This window comes from Poecile atricapillus, chromosome W (genome assembly GCF_030490865.1).
Source record: "Poecile atricapillus isolate bPoeAtr1 chromosome W, bPoeAtr1.hap1, whole genome shotgun sequence".
NCBI classification, from domain to species: Eukaryota; Metazoa; Chordata; class Aves; order Passeriformes; family Paridae; genus Poecile; species Poecile atricapillus.
In genome coordinates, this window is record NC_081288.1 from 86468854 (window position 1) to 86492181 (window position 23328).

Genomic DNA, 23328 nt, shown 5'->3' on the forward strand with positions numbered 1-23328 from the left:
AGGAGACTGTGCCAGCCCCAGCCAGGCGGAACCCCAGACGTCAGCGGAAGAGCCCCAGATTGCAAGCTGAAAATCTATCCTTCGCTGCCATCTACTGTTCACTGGGGAAAACTGCAGGACATCCGTCTTCCCCCAGACGATGACGTATCGATGCATTCGGAAGACGGGCCACCACCGGCAAGAGAAGAACCAATCAATTGTAACAATGCATTGAAAAAAGATCTATCAGAGTGGCAACAGCAAATAGAACAACTTGTGCAACAGCTGCAAGCTCGAATTGAGCAGACATTACAGCTGGAGCTCAGCATAATCAAGAGAAAGCAGCTCCACAGCAAACACTGAGACAGCAAGCAGAATCTGTTCAGCAACTACAGGATACGATACGTCCTGAACCATCTGCTCCACCTTTGGAGACACTTTTAACACCACAATCTTGTTCCAGCTCTAACTCTACTACCCTAGAAGAAGAGAACAGAAAACAAAAATCAAGGCAAAGATGGACTGGCATCATTCAAGATGCAATCCTTGAAGGGGAATGGCAAGCAGCAGGAGCAATAGCCTGCCCCATCTTATATGATCAGCAAAATCCACTATATGAACAGCATGACTGGAAAATCTTGCAGCAAGCCAAAAAGACAGTTACTGAGCATGGCATTAAATCTGGAGCTGCAAACACTGCATTGGATTGGTTATTCACTTCTGATGTTAATAGTCCCATAGACAGCCAGAATTTAGCACGTCTGCTTTTATCTCCATCACAGTTTATGGTGTGGGAGAAGGAATGGAAGAGGTTAGCTATTTTAGAAGCCAATTGACCTCAAGATCAGAATGATGTACCGTATGGACTTAATCCTGACATGATCACCAGTTCAGGAGTTTACAGTCACATGGCTGTACAATTAAATTATCCGCTTGCAATGTATCACTTGTCAGTGCAGATTGCTCATCAAGATTTTAATGCTGTGCCTGATTCCAAACCTCATCCTTCCTTCACAACAGTACGGCAAAGCCTCACAGAACCATATCCTCATTTCATTGATCGTCTGTCAGTGGTCCTGAAAGCTCAGAATGACATGACTGAGGAAGCAAAACAGAACATGATTAATTGTTAGCTTTTGAGAACGCTAATGCAAAAATAAAGCCTATCCTTGCCACGCTCCCAAAACAAGCAGATGTGGGGGACATGCTAGATATTACTCTGAGAGTTAATCAGACACAAGAACGGTGACTTGTAGTGGTTTAGATTTGCCAATTTCATTTCCTGGCCAATGCACCAAATAAATGTTGTGGTTTTAAAGCAGTAACTAAAAAAAAACTTACTTATTTCTTGCTATGAGATATGGATTAGAACAAGAGCAAAACAGGCTTAAAACTTAAAAGGAATAAAGAAAGTTTATTAACAAAAACTACAAGAATAAAAACACCAGAATAAAACCTCCATAAGCTCTTTTTCCCCCCAGTACCCAACCATTCCCTTGTTCACATGGCAACATAGAGACAAAAAAAACTTTGGAACTTTGGTGTTTAAAACAGTCCAAATTCCTGCTAGAGTCTTTTAATCATTCTTTGTAGCGAAACAGAAGTCTTCTTCTGCTAATCTATGGAGTTTCTCACAAGAAAACTATTTCTGTTATAGTTTTCTATTTCTCTGATGCCAGCTGCCCAGAAAATCTGTCATCAGGTGTCTCCTCCCATTTCACATCACTCTAAGGTGTGTTATGGGTCAAATGAGTCTAGGGATGTCATTTTTAAGGATGAGTTATTCAAAAGCAAAAGTTTTCTTCATCTGTTTCTGTGAGCTTCTCTGGAAACAGAAGTTTTCTCTTTGCCTCTCAAGGCCCCAAATCTTCAACTATTACTTCTCTCCCTCTGTTCCAGTATCTCACAGTATCACAACCACTTCACCATTTGCTCAAAATCCACACTTTGAAATACTCCATTCCTCCCAATATACTCTGTCATGAATTAAAGGAGTTTTTTTTCAGAACACTATTGTCCATCTCCATAGCTTTAACAGAAAAATATTTCAGCTTATAAAGCATCTCTTTATTCTCTCTTCCCCATCTAAAATTTAATTATTTTTTTCACTGTCTTTGATGTCTTTATGGTGTCTCCTGTTACCTTTCCAAAAGCTGGAAACCAAAAAAAACCAAGAAATTACCGGTCTTAAGTCTTAAGGTAGGTATTCACAGGTTGATCTCACTTTTCAATGGTCAGAATCACTGTCAGTTCTCAGACATGACTAGTAATTGGTCAGGAGAAAAACTCCCATCAGCCTCCAGCAACTTCAACTTCCCTAGCTCCCAAAGCTATCTTAAAGGTAAAGTCACCCCAAGACACCAATGCAGTTGCAGAAGCCATAAAACCAACCACAAACTTACTTGCTGCTGTGGTCAGTAAATTGGGAAATAGACGTAAACATTTTGTTAGTGTTCAGGATCACACACAACCACGAATGGTTATATGAAGGTGCTTTATTTAAAGAGCTCTGGGTGTCAGGGGTACACATACCCAAATCTGACCCCATTTGGTTTTCGAGTTGAACATATTTTATACTCTATCGTTATGCAACTTACATATTAATTATTAAACTTACATTGTTCTATTGTATGCATTGTTTTTACCCAAGCATGAATTTCTTGTGATCCCCCCTTAGCCCCCTAACATGGTTCCCCATGTTCTCTAAACAATAATTATATCTAATCACATCTAACAATTCTATCATTTATCATATACTGACTACACAGGTGCAGCTTGACCTGGTCTTTAGCAAGCACAAGGCCTAACATTTCCCAGGGCCTACTTTTCCCAGGGCTTTCCAAACCTAAGTCCCCGAATTTTCTAAGATTTTAAGACCTTTTACTATCAATTTCACTACCACTTCAAGTATTTGCTACTGATGTGGCAACAAAGGACAGTTCCGAAAGTCCTGCCACACTACCATGTGGTGTGATCGATGCCAGATGGATACCCATGCTACTGCTACATGTCATTTTGCAAAAAACATGAGCAAGAGCACCAGGAGCTGCTGCACGGGGACACAAGTAGCCAGCCCAACTCTATACAGCAACTCAACCCACCAGGAACCAGGGGAAGCCTGGGAATTGATCTGGCAGCATCGGTAGATGTCACTCTCATCAACCGCACCACCCATAAGATCCCAACTGGAGTCATGGGACCCATTTATTCTATCACCAGTGCACTTGGTGCTTTGCTAATTGGAAGATCATCTACTGGAGTTGCAGAACTCATTGTTCTCCCAGGAGTTATTGATGCTGATTATACTGGTGAAATTCAAATTTGCGCCTACACATTAGCCCCTCCACTCATGATTAAGAAAGGGACAAGAATCGCTCAATTAGTGTTGTTTCAAAAGGTAGCAACTGAAAAAGATATTTTTCAAAGTGCCCCTAAACATGGAGCCAGGAGATTTGGATCTACTGGAGATACAGTGGTGAATCTTGTTCAAAAAATGAACCATCGACCGGTAGTTGAAATCACCCTGTGCCAAATAATGAAGCAGCAAAAGGTTAAAATTATGTTAGACACAGGAGCTGATGTCACCATCGTCAGCCAAGTATGATGGGTACATGAATTGGAAGTCAGCAAGACTCAGAAAATAAATTCCACCAAAAAGAAAGCCACTCCAGTAGCCTGTAGTCAAACTGCCAAGTATAATGATGATGACGACATGTCTGATCCCCTTAAAAGAACCTCCAAGACAGATGCACATAGAAAGAAAGATAACCAAGCTTAGAACAACCCTGCCTCTAGCCAGGTAGAGGCAAGGGAAAACTGTGTCTTTTGGACTGTGTGAATTTGTTGGCCTGGCACATCAAAACCACAAAAATATGAAGCCTTGGTTAACACTAGTGCACAGTGCACACTAATCCCATCAAGACATGTAGGGGCAGAATCTGTTTCTATTGCTGGTGTGACAGGGGGATCACAAGACTACTCTAGTAGAAGCTGATGTGAGCCCGACTGGAAGTAAGTGAAAGAAACACCCTATTGTGACTGGCTCAGAAGCCCCATTCATTTTGGGCATAAACTTCCTCTGAAGCATGTATTTTAAAGACCCAAATTGACTCAGGTGGGCATTTGAGATAGCTGTAGAGACAGAGGGCATCAAGCAATTAAACACCTTGCCTAGACTATCAGAGAACCCATCTGCAGTAAAATTCCGGAAAGTAGAAAAACAGTGAGTACTAATTGCCACCTCAACGGTGTACCACCGGCAGTATCAGACGAATCGAGATGCTGTGATCCCCATCCACAAAATGATCCGTGAGCTGGAGAGCCAAAGAGTAGTCAACAAAACCCACTCACCCTTCAACAGCCCCATTTGGCCTGTGCGCAAGTCTGAAAGAGAATAGAGATTGACTGTAGACTATCATGGCTTGAATGAAGTGACTCCACCCCTGAGCGCTGTAGATAATATTTTAACAGAAGGTGGGCATGATATATTAGTAAAGGCCTGTCTGCACAAACAAGCCTTTGGAATAAGTCGTGATATTAAAGGCTAAAGTCCTTGAAACTTTCCTGCAGGAGAGACAATAAAGCAAAACAATATCCTTGTGTGTAGGAGAAAAAATGTAAACTTGTGTGTATTAGCCAATAGTAACTTGCTTAGCCCGCGGACCCTGTAAAACCCTATAAAAGGTGTCCTAAAGATAGAAATAAATGGTGTTCACTCTTACTTCTTTGAAGACTCGTGAATAGTCTGGCAGTCTCTCAATAGAGCACTGCCGTGCCAGACATGCTGGAGCTCCAGTATGAGCTGGAGTCCAAAGCAGCAAAGTGGTATGCCACCACTGATACTGCCAATGCATTTTTCTCCATTCCCCTGGCAGCAAAATGCAGGCCTCAGTTTGCCTTCACGTGGAGGGGAGTGCAGTACACCTGGAACCGACTGCCCCAGGGGTGGAAGCACAGCCCCACCATCTGCCATAGACTGATCCAGGCTGCACTGGAAAAAAGTGAGACTCCAGAACATCTGCAGTACATTGATGACATCATTGTGTGAGAAAATATGGCTGCAGAAGTCTTTGAGAAAGAAGAGAAAATCATCTGGATTCTCCTGAAAGCCGGTTTCACCATCAAGAAAAACAAAGTTAAGAGACCTGCTCGAGAGATCCAGTTCCTAAGAATAAAGTAGCAAAATGGACAGCGTCAGATTCCTACTGATGTCATCAACAAGATCATAACAATGTCTCCACCAGCCAACAAGAAAGAAACGCAAGCTTTCCTAAGTGCCATAAGTGTTTAAAGAATGCACATTCCTAAGTACAGCCAGATTGTGAGCCCTCTCTACCTTATCACCCGCACTTTCCACTGGGGCCCTGAACAACAACAAACCTTTGCCCAGATCAAGTAAGAAATCACTCATGCAGTAGCCCTTGGCCCAGTTAAGACAAGACCAGATGTAAAGAATGTGCTCTACTCTGCAGCTGAAAACAATGGCTTGTCCTGGAGCCTTTGGCAGAAAGTGCCTGGTGAGACTCAAAGCTGACCACTGAGATTCTAGAGCTGAAGCTGCTGAAAGTCCGAAGCCAACTACACTCCCACAGAGAAAGAAATTTTAGCCGCCTATGAAAGAGTTCAAGCTGCCTCAGAAGTAATTAGCACAAAAGCACAACTCCTCTTAGCACCCCGACTGCCAGTGCTGAAGTAGATGTTCAAAGCAAAATTTCCCTCTATCCACCATACCACCAATGCCACACAAAGCAAGTAGATTGCCCTCATCACACAGCACGCCCGTATTAAAAAACTGAATCACTCTGAGATTTCGAAAATAATTACAAACTGGCCAGAAAGTAAAAACTTTAGTCTCACTGATAAAGAAGAACAAGAACAAGTGACAAGAGCTGAAGAAGCTCCACCGTACAACCAACTGCCAGTAGGAGAAACATGCTATGCTCTTTTCACTGATGGTTCCTGTCGCATTGTAGGGATGAACTGGAATTAGAAAGCAGCCATATGGAGCCCCACACGACAGGTTTCAGAAGCTGCTGAAGGAGAAGGTGAATCAAACCAACTTGTTAAACTCAAAACCATTCAACTATCCCTAGACATTGCTGAAAGAGAGAAGTGGCCAAAGCTCTACCTCTACACTAATTCATAGATAATAGCCAATGCTCTGTAGGGATGACTGGAGAAGTAGAAAAAAGCTAATTAACAGCACAAAAAAAGTGCCAATCTAAACTGCTGATGAGTAGAAAGACATCACTATCATGGTAAAGAAACTATCTGTGAAAGTCCGTCATGTAAATGCCCATGTCCCCAAAAGTAAATCTAATGAAGAGCACCAAAACAATGAACAAGTAAATCAAGCTGCAAAGATAGAAGTGTCAAAAATAGACTTAGATTAGCAACACAAGAGCGAGTTGTTCCTAGCTTGATAAGCCCATGATACCTCAGGTCATCAAGGTAGACATGCCACCTATAAGTAGGCACGAGACCAAAAGGTAGATCTAACCATGAACAGTATTTCTCAAGTTATCCATGACTGTGAGACGTGTGCCACCATCAAGCAGCCCAAGCGGCTAAAGCCGCTATGGTATGGTGAGCGTTGATCCAAATATAAGTATGAAGAAGCCTGACAGATTGACTACATCACACTGCCCCAAACCTGCCAAAGCAAGTGCTACGTGCTCACAATAATAGAAGCCACCACTAGATAGCTAGAAACCTACCCTGTGCCTCATGCTACAGCCTGTAACACCATCCTGAAATTTAAAAAGCAAGTCCTTTAAAAGCATGGAACCCCTGAAAATATTAAATCAAACAACAAAACTCATTTCAAGAACAACCTTATAAACACCTGAGCTAAAGAACACAGCATTGAGTAAGTATACCATATCCCCTACCATACACCTGCTGCTGAGAAAGTAGAGAAGTACAATGGACTGTTAAAAACCACCTTGAAAGCATTAAGTAGAGAATCTTTCAAAAATTAAAAGCAGCATCTAGCAAAAGCCACCTAAATAGTTAACACCCAAAGTTCCACCAACCGAGCAGGCCCAGCCCAATCTGAGCTCCTGCATACAGTAAATAGACACAAAGTCCCAGTAGTACATGTAAGAAGTTTGTTAAGAAAAACAGTTTAAATCAATTCTACTTCGAGTACAGACAAACCCATTTGTAGAGCTGTCTTTGCTCAGAGACTGGGTTGCACATAGTGAATAATGCAAAAAAGATAGAACAACACGATGTGTACCTCAGAGAGATCTAATTGTTGAGTGAGAACCATGAATGAATGCCCTTATCTGTATATAATGTATGTGTTTTAAAATTAAAATATATATTAATTTTAGTAATAAGCTGACAATATAAAGGGTGGAATGTCCTAGAGTGACTTTATAATACTAGTATCCCAAATTGCCTAGTTTATGTTATATATTGAGTTCTGTACTTTTAAGACTAACTCTAAAAATGAAAGAAGAGAAGAAGAAACACGCAGTTTGTATTGAAAGAAAACATCACTCCCCGGCATCCTGCTCCTGGACTGTGGCGTCTGCAGCACAGACAGACAGCGAGACAGAGCTTCTCTTTAGCTTTTAATTAGTTTTAACTAGCTGAAGCAGAAGAGTTCCCTGGACTTTTTTTTTTCTTTGTTTCTTAGATCTGTTCAAACCTGCTCTAGACTAAAAAACACCCAGACAAACCCTGGAAGCTCACGCCTGTGGCCCACCAGGGCCTGGGCCTCGGCACTTTCCAGCGCCGGAGGGACTGATAAGAGACTGAGTGAGCCGAGCTACAACACATGAAAAAGGCTTTTCTTTCTAGATTTACCATCCCAACAAACAGTGAGAAGTTTTATTGTTTAATATTATTCAATTTCTGTTAAATAAACAGCTTTTTCCACTTCTCTCCAAAAAAATCTCTTTTTCCCAAACCAGTTAAGAAGGGTCGTTTAAATTTTGCTTTCCTGGGGGAACCCCATTTGAAAGTTCTCTCCCAAATTTACCTTAAACTAAGATACCAAGAGATTGGCCTCTCCACCGAACCTTAAACTCAGTACAAGGTGTAGGAGGACACTACACCACTGAGAAGTGTTCATCCAATTCAGTTTCAATTTCCTGAGGGACAGACTACCACCTTATGTCCATATGTCATGCCTTTGCCTGGGAGCCTTGGAGGGCTCATTGGTTGAGATGTTCTCAGCCAGCTCGGAGCAACATTAACCTTTCCTGTCCAATCGCCTTTTCAGTAGTCGCCACTGCTGACAGGCCGCTGACCCCAAGGATTCAATGGAAATCTAATGAGCCAGTGTGGGTCGAGCAGTGGCCTCTCTCTCAGGAGCGACTGGCAATTGCACATGAACTTGTCAAAGAACAGCTACAAGCAAAACACATACAACCATTGCTCAGCCTATGGAATAATCCAATCTTTGTCATCCCAAAGAAATCTGGAAAGTGGCGATTACTGCATGATCTGTGCAAAGTGAATGACCAAATGTGGACAACGGGAGCATTACAACCAGGGATGCCCTCTCCCACAATGCTGCCATAAGAATGGCATCTTCTAGTTATAGATTTGAAAGACTGTTTCTTCACAATACCCCTGCAAAAAGAAGACACAGTGCAGTTTGCCTTCACCTTACCATCAATCAATAAAGTCCATCTCAAAGATTTGAGTGGGTGGTCCTTCCACAGGGGATGAAAAATTCTCCAACAATGTGCCAACTGTTTGTGCATTGGGCACTGACACCTGTGCGTGCAAAACTTTCTCAAATGATTATTTACCACTACATGGATGATATTTTGTTCTGTCAATGTGATCCATTCTAAGATGATAACCTTGCATATATCACTGCTCAACTTGCTGCAAAAGGCTTGGTAATTGCCCCAGAGAAGATTCAAAAACAAGCCCCATAGAAGTATCTAGGGTGGATTTTAACATCTTCATCAGTCCGCCCAAAGAAATTAGAATTGACTGCTGAGATCAACACCCTTAATGATGCACAGAAACTTACTGGAGATCTGCAATGGGTACGATCCATTGCTGGCATTAGAAATGATGAGATGGCACCTTTAATGAGCCTCTTAAAAGGCACAGATCCACAAACACCTGTTACCCTTTCTGTAGACCAGAAGAAATGTCTCACATTCCTAGGGAAGAAACTACTTTCAACACTAGCAGACAGAAGATTGCCAGATGTGCCTTTGGGACTTTTGATCTATAATCATCGTATTGCTCTGTGTGCTATCATATTCCAGTGGCCTGCTTGGCAAAAAGAGAAAGGGGGAGAAAACCCATCTGAGTGCTGTCAAGATCCCAAGCAGCCTGTCAAGGAGGTACAGTCTGTTAGATTATCAGCAAAATGCGCGGAACATTTGACAGTCCTTGAGTGGATTTTTACACCACATACGCCACCAATGAGTATTTGGCAGAAAACAGAAGCAATTGCTTACCTCATCAAAAAGGTGAGAATGCGAATTATGGAAATTAGTGGTGCTGAACCCGAGCATATTAGCCTACCGATAAAAATAGAAAACCTCGAGTGGATGCTGAGACATTCAGAACCGATACAATTAGCGCTGCTAAGTTATCCAGGAACTGTACATAACAGGAATCCTAAAGATTCATGCTTACAGATCATCTTAAAGCAACAGTGGTTGCAACAGCCCAAAATAATGCAGCAGACAGTGGAAGGCCTTACAGTATATACTGAAGCAGGAAATCAACAGAAAAAGGCAGCCTGCACCTGGCGAGAAGGCTCGAGTTGGAAAAGCAAAACCATAGATGGAGATGCACATGACTCACTGCAGACGTTGGAACTTACAGCTGTGTCTCATGGGCACTGTCTTGTTGGCGAGACAGAAAGCTGAACATTGTATCAGATTCATTATACGTGGTAGGTGTGGTCCAATGTATTGAAGATGCTCTCATCAAGCCACCAAATAATAAGTGACTGTGTCAACTATTCCTGCAAATCAAGAGAGCTACTGAAGATAGATAAGAATCTTGTTGAATCATTAACATCCGCAGTCATCAAACGGAGTTAGGTCTCAGAGAAGGCAAGCTGATACGCTTGTCAGTCCTGCTGTTGCAGCACCAAGAGACTCTTTGCAGCTGCAAGAGAGTCATGCTCTCTTTCATCAAGCTGCAAAAGCCTTAAAGAAGCAATTTGATATCAGCTTAATAGATGCACAAGGCATTGTAAAATCCTGTCCACAATGTAGTCAATATGGAACCACTCTAGGCTTAGGTGTTAACCCTAGAGGCCTTCAAGCCTGTGAGATCTGGCAAATGGATGTAACACATGTGCCTGAATTTGGTCGCCTCAAATATGTACATGTGTAGTGGTTTAGATTTGCCAATTTCGTTTCCCGGCCAACGCATCAAATAAATGTCATGGTTTTAAAGCAGTAACTAAAAAATTACTAGAAAACTTACTTATTTCTTGCTGTGAGATACGGATTAGAACAAGAACAAAACAGGCTTAAAACTTAAAAGGAATAAAGTTTATTAACAAAACTACAAGAATAAAAACACCAGAATAAAACTTCCAGAAAACCCCCATTCTCCCCCACTACCCAACTGTTCCCTTGTTTACATGACAACATAGAGACAAAAAAAACTTTGGAACTTTGGTGTTTAAAACAGTCCAAATTCCTGCTAGAGTCTTTTAATCATTCTTTGTAGCGAAACAGAAGTCTTCTTCTGCTAATCTATGGAGTTTCTCACAAGAAAACTATTTCTGTTATAGTTTTCTATTTCTCTGATGCCAGCTGCCCAGAAAATCTGTCATCAGGTGTCTCCTCCCATTTCACATCACTCTAAGGTGTGTTATGGGTCAAATGAGTCTAGGGATGTCATTTTTAAGGATGAGTTATTCAAAGACAAAAGTTTTCTTCATCTGTTTTTGTGAGCCTCCCTGGAAACAGAAGTTTTCTCTTTGCCTCAAGGGGGCCTAAATCTTCAACTATTACTTCTTCCCCTCTGTTCCACCACTTCACTGTATCACAACTACTCCACTGTTTGCTCAAAATCCACGCTTTGAACACTCCATTCCTCCCAATATACTCTGTCATGAATTAAAGGAGTTTTTTCAGAACACTATTGTCCATCTCCATAGCTTTAACAGAAAAATATTTCAGCTTATAAAGCATCTCTTTATTCTCTCTTCCCCATCTAAAACTTAACTCTTTTCTTCACGGTCTTTGATGGTTTTATGATGTCTTTTTCTTGTTGATTCTCTCTCTCTCTCTCTCTCTCTCTGGGAAAAAGGAGTAATCTGTACGTCTCATCCAGGTAGTAAAAGAGTTAAAGTCTTGGAAAGCTGCAGATGTTCATGGTGTCAGGTTTCAGTTCAGCAGCAGAAACTGCAAACCAAGCCAGGCCGGCCAGCTCCGTTTCTCCGCCCCTCCCCCCTGCCCTCTGTGGCTTTGTCCGGCCTGGAGGCGGGGGGGAGGAGGCCGAGACAGAGCCTTGTTACCTCATCAGAAGCCGGAAACCAAAAAGAACAAGAGAGCCCTGGCTTTACATCTTAAGGTGGTGTTCACAAGTTTATCTCACTTTTCAATGGTCAAAACTGGTGTCAATTCTTAGAAACGGCCAGTTGTTGGCCAGGAGAGAAACTCCCATCAGCCTCCAGCAGCTTCAACTTTCCCCCAGCTCCTGAAGCTGTCTTAAAGGTAAAGTCACCCCATGACAGAGCTCCCAACAAATAGCTACTCCAACAAAGTGATGCAACACTGGGCTACAGTTAACCCTATAGTTGAACTTACCACTAACACCGAAAGTAAAGCCTTTTATTCACGGTGCAATCTCACAGGACGATCACCAAAGCGATTACCTAGTTCAGTATTCTTAATCTGTGGAGATAGAGCATGGAATGGGATTCCTGCTAGCCCACATGGAGGACCCTGTTACCTTGGGAAATTTACTTTGTTCTATCCAAATTTACACCAATTGCTGAATATAGCTGGTAAAATAAAAAACATCAAACAGTCAAAGTGAAGCCTGAATGAATTACACTGTGATGATGTTAGAGACCCAGACTTTTGGGGTCGTGGTATAAAATGGCTAGCCTTTTTTACTCCAGGAGCAGCTGCTGCTAAAGGCTTGTCAAGTCTAAAAAGGCTAGCTTGTTGGACCAGGAAGGAATTGAATTTAACATCAACAATGTTAAGTGAACTTTCAGCTGATGTAAGTGGTGTACGTCACGCTGTATTGCATAATCAAGCTGCAATTGATTTCTTGCTCTTGGCACAAGGACATGATTATGAAGAGTTTGAAGGCATGTGCTTTTTGAACCTTACTGATCATTCAGTTTCAATCCACAAACAACTAAAACATCTACAGAATGGGTTACATGCCCTGAAAGAAGATAGTGACCCCATTGGAAGTTGGTTAGCCAGCTGGGGCATTACTGGATGGTTAAAGTCACTTGTGCTGGAAAGGGGACGAATCTTACTTATGCTATTAATAGAGATAGTTGTTTTAAGTTGCATGCTATTTTGTATCCCTAGAAGTGTAGAACGAGTCGCGTCTAAAGCCTGGCTTGTGCAAAAAAAGAAAGGGGTAATTGTAGTAAATATTTCAACAGAACATGGGCATGACATTTTAGTAAAAGCCTGTCTGCATAAGCCAGCCTTTAATCCAGGCAACAATATTAAAAGCAGTGTCCTTGAAACTCTCCTGGAGCAGTGAGAATAAACAAAAACAATAGCCTTGTGTATTGAGAAAAGAATGTAAAACAATATGTATTAACCAATAATAGCTTGCTAAGCCCACAAACCCTGTCGGACCCTATAAAAGTGTACTAAAGATAGAAATAAACAACGTTCGCCATACTTCTGTGAAGACTCGGTGAATAGTCTGAGAGGTTTTTCAATACACACATACCCAAATCTGACCTGACATGGTTTCAAGCTGAACATGTTTTATACTCTTTTTTTATATAACATACATATTAATTATTAAACTTATGTTGTTCTATTATATACATTGATTTTACCCAAGCATGGATTTCTCGTGATCCCTCTCAAACCCCTTAACATAGTTTCTCATGATTCTTTAAATAATTATATCTAATCACATCTAACAATTATATCATTTATCATATACTGACTACACAGGTGCAGTTTCACATGATCTAACAAACACAAGGCCTAACATTTCCCAGGGCCTACTTGAACACTTTCCCAGGGCCTACCAAGCCTAACTTTCTTTATAACTCCCTAAATTTTCTATGATTTTAAAATTGTTTATTATCAATAGCAGAAGGTAATGCCAAGGCTGACAAATTGGCTAACCCTGCCTGGGTATGACCTCAGCTTGATGTACTCGCACAGGCCAAAGCATTGCATGAATTTTTTCATCAAAATGCACATACATTGCAAAACCAGCTTCAGTTGACTCCAGCTGAGGCTGGTGACATTATCAATTCCTGTGATGACTGTCACGCGCTTGCTCCGCCTTTACCGGCGGGCGTAAGCCCCAGAGGTCTCAAGGGCTTGGAAATTTGGCAAACGGATATTACCCAAATTGTCGAATTCAGAAGGCTTTGGTATGTGCATGTGTCTATTGACACTTTTTCCTCTCCAATGTGGGCTTCTGCTCACACTGGAGAAAAAACTTGCAATGTCATTGCCCATTGGAGGCAGGCTTTTGCCATGCCAGGAATGCCTTCTACTTTGAAAACCGATAATGGTCCTGCTTACGCCTCACAGAAAGGAAGTTTATGCAATTGTGGGGTGTTTCACACAAATTCGGCATTCTGCATTCTCCATCTGGTTATGCTATTGTTGAACGTGTTCATGGTACTCTGAAGTAGGTTCTTCAAAAACAAAAATGGGGAATGCAACGTGAAACCCCGTAAAGTTGATTGGCAAAAGCTTTGTACATGGTAAATCACCTTACGGTGCTGCAGAATTAAAATAACCCACTCATCTTGAACCATCACCTTTCTTTGCAGGCTTCGGGTGAGACACATCAGCCCCAAGCGAAAGTTCAGGTACAAAATTTGACCACCAAGCAGTGGGAAGGCCTGTTTGAGTTTATTGCTTCGGGTCGTGGGTATGCATGTGTATCCACAGATACTGGGGTGCACTGGGTACCTACAAAGTGTGTCTGTCCTGACCTGCAATTGCAAAGGCAGAACCGAGCCAACAGGCCAACCACACGCCGTGACCAGAATGAAGGACAAGTGGAAGAACCTTCGAGTTATGACACAGATGCAGAAGATGCGAGTGATCACTCGAACGGTCCCTCTACGAACAGGCGTTAAGCATCTTTCTCTTTTTTTTTTTTTTTTTTCTTTTTTTATGGAAAAAAGGGGTGAGATGCGGACATGATTTCTGAACCTGAGAGAATTTCAAGCTCTCAGGGGCTGATTGTTCCTAAGGGAAAGTCTTTTAGGAACTGTTTGCTCACAAGGACTGTTATGCAAATACAAGATGTGGTTTCCCAAAACAAGACACACATGTTCTTAGAGTGTTTTCTCTCTTGTCCCACCAATGAGGTGACGGAGGTGTTGTTCCTTCTACCAATCAGGATAACCTGGATCAGAACACCTTATAAAAGGGTTGAGAAAACCCCAAAATAAAGGCTTTTTTTGCCTCATGAAAAACTGTGGCTGTGTGTGATTCTCGGAACCCTTTGCTCTATACTTCGTGTCCACTAGCGACAGATAACAAGAAGTAAAATATACAAATATATTTAAAAATATATATAAAATATCATTATATTATCTCTGCCCTGCCTAGCTGCTGATGGGAGTGAAAGAGCAGCTTTGGTGGGTGCCTGGCATCCAGCCAGGGTCAACCCACAACAAAAACAAACAACCAGATGCCCTAGAAAACCAGTGTTGAGCTCAAACTGTAATTGCTTTACATACATTCTCAGTACCTGTTGTGTTTGCTGGTTAGTTGCAAGGGACAAGAAAAAGAAATAGTGATTTAGGCAACTGTGTACCAATTCTGTAGAAGTCAAGTGCTATTTTTTCAGAATAAACAAAATCAAATGTGATTTAGGCAAAGGGAGTGTAGTTTACTAAGAAAATAGAAGACCAGAACACCCATTTAAAGAGAATTACAACATTATAAAGGAGAAAAAAACCCCAACTAGTTAGCATTTAAATACAGTTCTAGTTTCAGCTAAGCAGTTACCCTCTGTAGTGGTTTAGATTCGCCAGTTTGAGTTTCCTGGACAATGCACCAAATAATGTGGTGGGTTTAGCACTGGCTAAAACCACCAGTGCACTTACTCTTTTTGCTGTGTGATATGGATTAAGACAAGGGAAAAACAGGCTAAAAACTTAAAAGGTATGAAGAAACTCTATTAACAGTACAACAAGAATAAGAAACATCAGAATAAAACCTCCAGAACACCTTTCCTTCCCCTTTTTCCTTTCCCAACTGACAACATAGAGACAAAACCTGGGATGTTAAAGCAGTATCAATTATGCAATAGTTTTTCGTCATTTCTTGTATGGAGAGGAGTTTTGTCTTGTCATACCATGGAGAATTCTCCACAAGAAACTGTTCTCTCGTGGCTTTTCATTTTGATGAATAGCAGCCGTCTGGGCAAAAAGTTTTGCATCAGGACCTTCCTCCCATTTTCACAGCCCTCCTAGAGGTGTGTCCATGGGCCATGAACTCATGGGTTATTATTTTAAGGATGAGTTGTTCAAAAGCAAAGGTTATCTTCGCTGTCTCTGTGATCATCTCTGGGGACAGAAGTTTTCTTCTTCTCTCCCTGGGGGAAAAGGGTTTTCATCAACTCTCTCTCTGTTTAAGTGTCTCATGGGATCACAGCTACTCTAATGTCTGCTGGGCTTCATCAATGGATGCCTGTGGGTGCGGAGGAGCCCACCAAGCCCGAGATCCTGGCTCTCCCCTGGAGGCAAGACACCTTTCACTCAGAGAGAGACAATGTATCGCTCCCAGGGCTCTTTGAGTTAGTTATGTTAAACTGTTGTGCCCCATTGGTGTTCCCCCCTGCTGTCCCACACCGATACACGTAACTCGGGCTCCCCCCACCCCTCTCCTCTTCTATAAATATCCCGGCTTTTCCCCTGTTCGGGAGATTAGCTGTTGCTAGCTCCCTTCGCCAAAGCTCTGCCTGAATAAAGGTTTGTGCTTAGCAGAACACTGGACCAGCTTTCTCATCCGTGCTTCCCATGTCGCCTGCCCGCCGCCGCTGAGCTGAGCTGGAATCACTCGACTGCCCAAAGCCGCTCACACGCGCTTCAGCTCAGCCCTTTTCAGGGCTTCTTCTCTAGACAAGACGAGGTGCTCCGGGCTTTCCATCGCCGCGGCAACTGGCGCCGATCACGGGGCCTTTGAAGGAGCCCTGAAGAAGCGTTCGCCTGCAGTTTTAGCTGCGAGGCGCGCCGCTGTTCAAGCTGCCGCCCCTCGAGGAAGCTTGCTTGCGTTTTAGCAAGAGGCTATCCAAGAAGCTGCAACCGGGACCCTTGCTGACCATCTGGGGCAAGGAGAAAAGCCCCTGAAGACCGGCCGCCCAGGTGACCACCCACCCAGCAGCTTTTTTTTCGCCTGCCTGCATCTGCCGAAGAGAAATTGTAAGTCGATCCCGTGAAGGGTTATTTCGGGCTTTTTTCTTTTTCTTTACTGTTTTACTGCTGGGTGGGGAGTGAAAAAGGATGGGGAACCAGTCCTCCATGTCAAGGCTGACCCCACCTGAGAGGGACTTTTATATCCAAGTTGTAAGCACCCTAAAAGCGGGAAATTTTAAGTTTTCTAAATGGGATTTAAAGAGATTTATTCATTGGATTTTTAAACATTTTAAGATTAATTTGGATTCTGCTAAATCGGGAATTTTTTGGGATAATGTGGGAAGAAAGTTATATACAGTTCAAGCTAAGGGAGATTTTTCTGTTGCAAATTTTTTTCCTGTGTTTCAAAATATTATTTTCTCATTGGAAAAAGAGGGAAAAAAAGAAGAGGGAGTTTTGGGTCCCCAGTTGAACCCCCCAAGCCCGTCAACCTCTCCAAGTGTCCCCAAATCCTCTTCCCTATCTGAGAGCCAGTCGGCGGGTGGACGTTGTCCCTGGGCACAGGGCTGCTGCCGTCTCCCTGACACCCTCCCACCGTTTCTCTACCCGTACCAGGGCGGCAATGGCCATGCCGCTCTGGGTCTTTCCTCTAACCTCTCTCCCATACCCTCACACCCGGTTGTGTCCCCCCACTTCCTAGCGTTAGCACAGATGGCGCCAGCAGTGTGGCCAGCCCCGCCATTTTGTCCCACTCCCACCCCGGTTTTCCCTCCCTCGATGCCCAAAATGGCCCCTTTCCCGACTCTACCCCTTCTCTTCCTGCCGCATCCTGATCCTCCTCCCCCCCGACTGCGTCATTGGGTGTAACTGCATCGGGCCCCGCCCCATCCATCCAGAGACCCCTCCCCATCGCGGACCCTGGTCCCGCCCCTTCGTGCCAGGGCCCCGCCCCCCACAGCTCGCCCGCTCTAGGGTCCCAGTGCCCCGGAGGTCGGGACAGCTCCGGCCGGAGCGAGGCCATCTCGGCTTCCCCACCCGGCCACAAAAGGGCCAACTCTAGGCACCCGAACCTGTTGTAGTCTAGGGCATAGCAGAGCGGAAGAATTTGGGATATAACGGAAAGTTAGCAGACCCCCCTCTCTGTTAGGATAGTAAAGTCTTCTGCAATTAGCCAATAGCACCTAGGTGTGACGTATGTAGATGGGAGTAACACAATGACCCTAGGTTATAAAATGTTAAATTCCCCTGCAATAAACACCATTTTTCGCCATCCATCACATTGATGTTGTGGGATATGGTCCATGTGGTGAGGAAGGCCACCGTGCTGGCTTCTATTCTGGGTGCTTGCCTTGCTTGAAAAACCTACAAATGGTGCCGAAACCCAGGAGGAAAAGCGGGAAAAAACCCAGAAAGTCAGGAATCCCTGAAAAAACAGGAGCAGCGACCAGGAGAGCTGGACTTAATCCTGGTGAGGGAGATGTCCCTGCATCTTGAACGAAGATGGAATCACTGATAAAGGTCGTATCTGAACTATATAAGCAGTGGGGGGTAGATTGTAGATCTAAGGATTTTATGCTTGCTGTTACACAGCTTTTACAAATCGGTGTTATAGAGCAGCCAGTGGACATTCTTCACCCTGAGGTGTGGGAGAAATGTACCAGAGCTCTGGCTAATGAAACTGTAGATTCTGGTAATATGAAACATTTTAAGTCATGGGGTAAGGTCGTTAAAGCCTTGAAAAAAGCTAGACAAAAGCAAGAAACCTGGACAGCAGCAAAAAACTGTCTGTTGGTAACCCCAAAACTAGGAGTTAGTGCTACAACACAAACTTTAGAGCCTCCAGATGAGAGCAGCTCAGCTGAGCAGAATGGGACACAGGAGGACGATATGCCCCCTAAAACCCCAAACCCTGAGCTGCCCTCAGAGGGGCAACAGAGCGCAAGAGATTTTTGGAAAAATTTAACAGAAGCCAGAGGTGTAACAAAGAAAGTAAGGGGAGACACATCCCCCCCCAAGGACTTAAAGATGGCGCTGAGAAAAAAGTTATAGAGCGGGAAAAATATGTCTTTAACAAAGAACAAAAGCTGGCCTTGGAAGATGGGCACAGTTGGGGGGTTGAGAAAGATAAGAAATGTAGAGGAGAAAGTGGGGGATGGGTGCAGAATTATTGGAATGCAAAGGCAGTGGAAAGGAGGGGGGGCAAAGGGCGGGTCAGAGCCTGGAGTGAGGGGCGGAGGGAAAGGTGGAGTGAGAGGCGGGGTGGAGGTGGAGTGGAACCAGGGGGGAGGGAACGGCCCGCCCACAGGGTTGGTAGGCGGGGCCGAAGCCCAACAAAAAGGCACGGGAAACAGGAAGTAGCCAGCCAGTCGAGCTCTGACTCCGACAGAGATACTAGTGATGAATGCTCAGAGCCCGAGTCCTCAGAAGAGGAAACAATAAAGATAAACAAGAACATCCCCCCCCACATTAAAAAAGAACTGAGAGAGGACACCCCTCTCACAGACTGGGGACAGATAAGAGCAGAATGTGCCACCTGGGTTGCCCCAGATGCGTTAGTATTCCCAGTCAGGGTGTCTGAGGGGGGGCAGAGGGTTTACTCACCAATAAATCCTAAAGAAGTTAAAACGATTGTTAAAGCAGTTTCAGAAAAAGGGCTTAATTCAGCCATGGTCACCTCCCTTATCGATGGTCTTTTTGGAGGTGACGACCTGCTCCCTTTTGATATAAAACACACTTGCAGAATGTTTTTTGATGGAGCAGGAATGATTGTTTTTAAACAAGAGTGGGAAGATAACTGTGCCAGATACCTAGCCCAAATAAATGGGGCAGACCATCCACTACAAGGTTCCAGCCTGCCACGGTTAATGGGCACAGACCCAGCCATGACTACACCTCAGGCACAAGCCCAGCGTATGCGAGCCCATGAAGTGATGACAACCACTCATGCGGCCAGAGAAGCTATTCGCTCGGCCTCTAGAGTTATTGCTAAGCCATCACCGTGGGCTACCATAAAGCAAAAAGAAAGCGAGAGCTTTACACAATTTGTAGACCGCCTTCAGGCAGCTGTTGACTCCTATTCCCTGCCCCCAGAGGCAAAAGGCCCAGTCATGGCAGACTGCTTACGACAGCAGTGCAATTCGACAACCAAGGAAATCCTTCGATCACTATCGGCAGGGGCAAATATCGCAGAGATGATTAAGCATGTCACGAGGGAGGAACAGGCAGTTCCGATTCAAACTGCAATCTGCACAGCAGTTGCTAACGTGATGGCGTGTTTCAAATGCGGTCAGGCAGGTCACGCTGCTGCAAATTGCAAAAAGGGGGGGGCCCTGGCAGCGTCCACCTCACAGCAGAACCAGTTTAAAGGACTATGCTGGGCTTGTGGGAAAAAGGGGCACCTTGCCAAAGAATGCAGATCCAAGGCTCAGGGAAATGGGAGGGGGAGAGGACAGCAGGGCCGCATCCAGTTGTCTCCCACTTGGGATGCGAGGCGGCCCAGCTATGCCAATCCTGCAAGAACCGAGCTGCTCCCGAACCCATTACCCCCCCGAGAGTCAACCACTTTCATAACTCAGCCAGTTGCTCAGCCAACCCTGCCTTATCTGCCTCAGGGACAGCAGGGATCACATTTGGGGGACAGGACCCCAGGGTGGCCCTGGCAGTAAGGTGTGACAACCCGCCGGTCATATGGGGGATCTGCACTCTTTATGACACCTCAGGTGATCAAAATATCCCCTCTGGGTCCATCAGTGTTCCTTTTCTAATTGATACTGGGGCAGATGTCACAGTCATTCCGGAGACAAATTGGCCTCCTCTCTGGAAACTAGAGGATGCCCCCATGGTGGGCGGGGTTGGAGGGTTGTCACGAGCTCGGAAAAGCGCACAGCTAATAGCCATTACACTCCACACAGAAAAAGAGCCAGAAAAAACTATTGCCCTCTTCTCGTATGTCATGACAGGAATCCCAGCATTGCTGGGGAGAGACGCCCTAGCCTTGCTAGAAGCCAGGGTGACAAATTTACCCTAAGGGCCACTACTGCGTACCCACTGCCACCAATCAAGCTTTCTTGGAAATCATCCGACCCAGTGTGGGTCGAGCAGTGGCCCCTGTCCAAGCCTCGATTAGATGCCCTTCTTGAGTTAGTTAACCGTGAATTACAACAAGGTCATATAGAGCCATCTACTAGCCCGTGGAATACTCCTGTTTTCGTAATCCCTAAGCGATCCAGAGAAGGGTTTCGCCTCCTCCACGATTTACGTGAAGTGAATAAGAAAATTCAACCCATGGGACCTGTTCAAACATTGTTACCTATGAACTCTGTGGTGCCGGAAGGCCAACCCTGTGCTGTTCTTGATATCAAAGACTGTTTCTTTTCTAAACCCTTACATGGAGAAGACAGGGAGCGGTTTGCTTTCTCCGTGGTGTTTCCAAACAGCCAGTGCCCCAACCTACGCTTCCAGTGGAAAGTGCTGCCTCAGGGGATGGTCAACTCACCTAAAATCTGCCAAATCACAGTCGACTGAGCGCTAGCACCAATCCGTCATAGCAACTCGACCGCGACCATCATCCAGTACATGGATGACATCCTGATTGCCGCACCCTCGGGAGGTCAGGTAGACCAGTTAGTGTCAGCAATCACAGAGACTCTAAAAGCAAATGGCTTTGAAATCGCGAGTGCAAAAATAAAAAAGGGGCTGTGTGTAACCTTTTTGGGGGTGGGGATCACAGACTCTTACATATCCCCTCCCCAGATAAAGATCCTTCGGGACATCAAAACACTCCATGACGTGCAGCAGCTGGTGGGATCCCTGCAATGGCTCCGCAACATCGTCCTAATCCCACCTGAGAAGATGACCCCCCTGTATGATCTCCTAAGAGGGAAAAATCCATGGGAACACAAAGCCCTGACAAGAGAAGCAATGAACTCTCTTGACTTTATCGAACAGCAGGTATCTTTAAGTTCCCTCGCCAGGTGGAAGCCCCAGGTACCACTCGATCTGTACGTGCACTTCACAAAGGGAGGGGGGGTAGGAGCACTGGCTCAAGGCCCCCCAGAAAAAGTTCACTCAATACAGTGGATAGTCCTGGGAAAATAGACAAACAGAGCATCTTAACATTGTAACTGATTCAATGTTTGTAGCCAAGCTTTGCCTGGCTATGTCAGGACCCGGCATATCGACATCTACAGCAGCTCTAATGCTAGAAGAAGCGCTCTCCTCTCAAAAAGATACCATATCAGTCATCCATGTTAACAGCCACAATCCGATCAAAGGGTTCTTCCAAGTCGGCAACGACAAAGCAGATGCTGCCGCAAAAGGATTGTGGACCCTACAAGAAGCTTGTCAGCTACACGAAACCCTGCACATTGGAGCCAAAGCACTAGCAAAGAGATGTGAAATCTCAGTTGCTGATGCAAAACACGTAGTAGTTTCCTGCCCCCACTGCCAAAAGGCACCACTGTGGTCCTGTGGAATCAACCCCAGAGGCCTAAAAGCCTCAGAGATATGGCAAACAGACTTTACATTGTGCCAGCTGTTAAAACCCTGAGCATGGCTTGCAGTAACAGTAGATACGTACAGCGGAATGATTGTAGCCACGCAGCATCTGAAAACCAACTCCAAAGCAACTATCCAGCATTGGCTAACAGCCATGGCTTGGCTCGGCATCCCCAAGCAAATCAAAACGGACAATGGTGCAAATTTTATCTCAAAGCCGAACCAGGAATTCCCTCCAAATGGGGTATCACTCTAGTGCAAGGCATCCCGTACAATAGCACAGGACAAGCCATCGTTGAGAGAGCAAACCAAACTTTGAAAGCCAAGCTAGAAGTGTTAGCAAAGTCAGAAAGCTTTACCAATTCCATTCCCCAGGCAGACCAGGCGTGCTTGCTAGCAACTGCACTGTTAGCACTGAACCAATTCCCTAGGGGAGATGAAATAAACAGTCCCTCCCAAAAACACTGGGCCACTCGAGCTCTAGAAGAGGGCCCGCAGGTCATAATCAGAAATGAGTTAGGGGAGTGGGAGCAAGCTTGGAGATTAGTACTCTCAGGGCGAGGGTACGCTGCAGTGAAGAGAGATGGTAAAGTGAAGTGGTGTCCACTTAAGTCAATAAAACCAGACCTTAAAAATGAAACTGACAAGAACTCTGAAGTTTTGTTTGCAGGACCTGATCATTGGGCGCCTGCGTGATGCATATGCTCCACTGCCAGAAGGAGGCGATGAACCACCAGACAACCCGAAGACGCCCAAAACTCCTGAGCCTGTGAAACCCAAGCGACAACAACTTTTGTGTGTAATCTTGTTTTTAGCACTTGTTAACAGCGAGCAGGTTGGTGCAGAATATAACCCCCATCAACCATTCAGGTGGATCTTATGCCGTGCCTCGAACTAAGTGATCAAAGAGGTAGTCACAGCAGGCACCCCAAGGTTCTCTGTGCTCATCCGAGACATTTTCCCTGGTATAGTAACTCATAACATCCACCCTCACTTTGAGCTGTACCAGTCATACTGATGCCCAGCCACTAACCCAGGCAAAGATTACTGCCGCCAACCAGGGTATTGGTTTTGTGGCTATTGGGGGTGCGAAACAATAGTCCTGAGTAACAGGTGGGCACCACCAAAAGCAGATGAGTTTCTGCAAGCAACCTGGGGTCCTGCAGGCTGTATGCGTCCCAGTTTCAACTCCATAGGGCAAGTGTTTTATGGCTTTTATGATGACCGATCTAAAGTCTGTCATCAAATGATCATGCAGGTTCTGCAGCCAGCAGATGTGGGTTGGACCACCGGAAGAATGTGGTCGATGTTCTTGCACAAACCTGGTAGAAATCCCGGTGAAGTAATACAAATTATCCGGCTCC